Below are 5,069 nucleotides of genomic sequence, written 5' to 3' on the forward strand. Positions count from 1 at the left end.
AGATCAAGGACAAGGAAAGAGTTTTAAAGGAAGCTAGAGAGAAAAAGGTCACCTATTAAGGGAAACCCATCAGGCTAACATCAGATTTCTCAACAGAAACCCTACAGGCCAGAAGAGAATGGCATGATATATTTAATACAATGAAACAGAAGGGCCTTGAACCAAGGATACTGTATCCAGCACGACTATCATTCAAATATGACGGTGGGATTAAACAATTCCCAGACAAAAGCTGAGGGAATTTGCTTCCCACAAACCACCTCTACAGAACATCTTACAGGGACTGCTCTAGATGGGAGCACTCCTAGAAAGAGCACAGCACAAAACACCCAACATATGAAGAATCGAGGAGGAGGAACAAGAAGGGAGAGAAGAAAGGAATCTCCAGACAGTGTATATAACAGCTCAATAAGCGAGGTAAGTTAGGCAGTAAGATACTAAAGAGGCTAACCTTGAACCTTTGGTAACCACGAAGTTAAAGCCTGCAATGGCAATAAGTACATATCTTTCAATAGTCACCCTAAATGTTAATGGGTTGAATGCACCAATCAAAAGACACAGAGTAACAGAATGGATAGAAAAGCAAGACCCATCTATATGCTGCTTACAAGAAACTCACCTCAAACCCAAAGACATGTACAGACTAAAAGTCAAGGGATGGAAAAACATATTTCAAGCAAACAACAGTGAGAAGAAAGCAGGGGTTGCAGTACTAGTATCAGACAAAATAGACTTCAAAACAAAGAAAGTAACAAGAGATAAAGAAGGACACTACATAATGATAAAGGGCTCAGTCAAACAAGAGGATATAACCATTCTAAATATATATTCACCCAACACAGGAGCACCAGCATATGTGAAACAAATACTAACAGAACTAAAGGGGGATATAGACTGCAATGCATTCATTCTAGGAGACTTCAACACACCACTCACCCCAAAGGATAGATCCACTGGGCAGAAAATAAGTAAGGACACGGAAGCACTGAACAACACAGTAGAGCAGATGGACCTAATAGACATCTATGGAACTCTACATCCAAAAGCAGCGGGATATACATTCTTCTCAAGTGCACATGGAACATTCTCCAGAATAGACCACATACTAGGCCACAAAAAGAGCCTCAGAAAATTCCAAAAGATTGAAATTCCACCAATCAACTTTTCAGACCACAAAGGCATAAAACTAGAAATAAACTGTACAAAGAAAGCAAAGAGGCTCACAAACACATGGAGGCTTAACAACACGCTCCTAAATAATCAATGGATCAATGACCAAATCAAAATGGAGATCCAGCAATATATGGAAACAAATGACAACAACAACACTAAGCCCCAACTTCTGTGGGACACAGCAAAAGCAGTCTTAAGAGGAAAGTATATAGCAATCCAAGCATATTTAAAAAAGGAAGAGCAATCCCAAATGAATGGTCTAATGTCACAATTATCGAAATTGGAAAAAGAAGAACAGATGAGGCCTAAGGTCAGCAGAAGGAGGGACATAATAAAGATCAGAGAAGAAATAAATAAAATTGAGAAGAATAAAAATCAATGAAACCAAGAGCTGGTTCTTCGAGAAAATAAACAAAATAGATAAGCCTCTAGCCAGACTTATTAAGAAGAAAAGAGAGTCAACACAAATCAACAGTATCAGAAACGAGAAAGGAAAAATCACGACGGACCCAACAGAAATACAAAGAATTATTAGAGAATACTATGAAAACCTATATGCTAACAAGCTGGGAAACCTAGGAGAAATGGACAACTTCCTAGAAAAATACAACCTTCCAAGATTGACCCAGAAAGAAACAGAAAATCTAAACAGACCAGTTACCAGCAACGAAATTGAAGCGGTAATCAAAAAACTACCAAAGAACAAAACCCCCGGGCCAGATGGATTTACCTCGGAATTTTATCAGACATACAGGGAAGACATCATACCCATTCTCCTTAAAGTTTTCCAAAAAATAGCGGAGGAGGGGATACTCCCAAACTCATTCTATGAAGCTAACATCACCCTAATACCAAAACCAGGCAAAGACCCCACCAAAAAAGAAAACTACAGACCAATATCCCTGATGAACGTAGATGCAAAAATACTCAACAAAATATTAGCAAACCGAATTCAAAAATACATCAAAAGGATCGTACACCATGACCAAGTGGGATTGATCCCAGGGATGCAAGGATGGCACAACATTCGAAAGTCCATCAACATCATCCACCACATCAACAAAAAGAAAGACAAAAACCACATGATCATCTCCATAGATGCTGAAAAAGCATTTGACAATGTTCAACATCCATTCATGATAAAAACTCTCAGCAAAATGGGAATAGAGGGCAAGTACCTCAACATAATAAAGGCCATCTATGATAAACCCACAGCCAACATTATATTGAACAGTGAGAAGCTGAAAGCATTTCCTCTGAGATCGGGAACTAGACAGGGATGCCCACTCTCTCCACTGTTATTTAACATAGTACTGGAGGTCCTAGCCACGGCAATCAGACAAAACAAAGAAATACAAGGAATCCAGATTGGTAAAGAAGAAGTTAAACTGTCACTATTTGCAGATGACATGATACTGTACATAAAAAACCCTAAAGACTCCACCCCAAAACTACTAGAACTGATATCGGAATACAGCAAAGTTGCAGGATACAAAACCAACACACAGAAATCTGTGGCTTTCCTATATACTAACAATGAACCAACAGAAAGAGAAATCAGGAAAACAACTCCATTCACAATTGCATCAAAAAAAAATAAAATACCTAGGAATAAACCTAACCAAAGAAGTGAAAGACTTATACTCTGAAAACTACAAGTCACTCTTAAGAGAAATTAAAGGGGACACTAACAGATGGAAACTCATCCCATGCTCGTGGCTAGGAAGAATTAATATCATCAAAATGGCCATCCTGCCCAAAGCAATATACAGATTTGATGCAATCCCTATGAAACTACCAGCAACATTCTTCAATCAACTGGAACAAATAATTCAAAAATTCATATGGAAACACCAAAGACCCCGAATAGCCAAAGCCATCCTGAGAAAGAAGAATAAAGTAGGGGGGATCTCACTCCTCAACTTCAAGCTCTACTATAAAGCCATAGTAATCAAGACAATTTGGTACTGGCACAAGAGCAGAGCCACAGACCAATGGAACAGACTAGAGAATCCAGACATTAACCCAGACATATATGGTCAATTAATATTTGATAAAGGAGCCATGGACATACAATGGCGAAATGACAGTCTCTTCAACAGATGGCGCTGGCAAAACTGGACAGCTACATCTAAGAGAATAAAACTGGACCATTGTCTAACCCCATATACAAAAGTAAACTCAAAATGGATCAAAGACCTGAATGTAAGCCATGAAACCATTAAACTCTTGGAAGAAAACATAGGCAAAAACCTCTTAGACATAAACATGAGTGACCTCTTCTTGAACATATCTCCCTGGGCAAGGAAAACAACAGCAAAAATGAGTAAGTGGGACTATATTAAGCTGAAAAGCTTCTGCTCAGCAAAAGATACCATCAATAGAACAAAAAGGATCCCTACAGTATGGGAGAATATATTTGAAAATGACACATCCGATAAAGGCTTGACGTCCAGAATATATAAAGAGCTCACATGCCTCAACAAACAAAAAACAAATAACCCAATTAAAAAATGGGCAGAGGAACTGAACAGACAGTTCTCCAAAAAAGAAATACAGATGGCCAACAGACACATGAAAAGATGCTCCACATCACTAATTATCAGAGAAATGCAAATTAAAACTACAATGAGGTATCACCTCACACCAGTAAGGATGGCTGCCATCCAAAAGACAAACAACAACAAATGTTGGCGAGGCTGTGGAGAAAGGGGAACCCTCCTACACTGCTGGTGGGAATGTAAGTTAGTTCAACCACTGTGGAAAGCAGTATGGAGGTACATCAAAATGCTCAAAACAGACTTACCATTTGACCCAGGAATTGCACTCCTAGGAATTTACCCTAAGAATGCAGCAATCAAGTATGAGAAAGATCAGTGCACCCCTATGTTTATCGCAGCACTATTTACAATAGCCAAGAATTTGGAAGCAACCTAAATGTCCATCGATAGATGAATGGATAAAGAAGATGTGGTACATATACACAATGGAATACTACTCAGCCATAAGAAAAGGGCAAATCCAACCATTTGCAGCAACATGGATGGAGCTGGAGGGTATTATGCTCAGTGAAACAAGCCAAGTGGAGAAAGAGAAATACCAAATGATTTCACTTATCTGTGGAATATAAGGACAAAGGAAAAACTGAAGGAACAAAACAGCACCAGAATCACAGAACTCAAGAATGGACTAACAGGTACCAAAGGGAAAGGGACTGGGGAGGATGGGTGGGTAGGGAGGGATAAGGTGGGGGAGAAGTAGGCAGGTATTAAGATTAGCATGCATGGGGGCGTAGGAGAAAAGGGAGGACTGTACAACACAGAGAAGACAAGTAGTGATTCTACAACATTTTGCTATGCTGATGGACAGTGACTGTGAAGGGGTTTATAGGGGAGACCTGGTATAGGGGAGAGCCTAGTAAACATAATATTTGTCAAGTAAGTGTAGATTAGTGATTCCAAAAACATAACAAAACAAAACAAAACAAAACAAAACAAAAAGGGCAGTTCCTGTGTGGTAACCTCCAATGAGTTCTACACAAGGGTATAAAGGGCATATAAAAGTGTAGGCAAAGGGTCTGTTTGTGTTTATACAGAAGATCAAAGCCTAATTGGGCTACCCCGAAAATGAACTAAGATACGATATGAAAAAGAACTTCCAACATCTGCACTCTCTGGAAGACTCATGCCAGAAGATGATCATCAAAAAACCCCAACAAAGATCCACGCACTGCTACAGCTGTAGATGCACTCATCCCACCGGTTCCTGGACTTGCCATGGGAATGAAGGAGATATCTAAGCTGGCCTGTGCATACAGTAAAACAACAAATTTGACTGTATCTATACTGTTGGAACTCAACCAAGAATTAGGAGAAGTGCAAATTGTAGCGCTCCAA

This window comes from Manis pentadactyla, chromosome 14 (assembly GCF_030020395.1).
Source record: "Manis pentadactyla isolate mManPen7 chromosome 14, mManPen7.hap1, whole genome shotgun sequence".
Taxonomy (NCBI): domain Eukaryota; kingdom Metazoa; phylum Chordata; class Mammalia; order Pholidota; family Manidae; genus Manis; species Manis pentadactyla.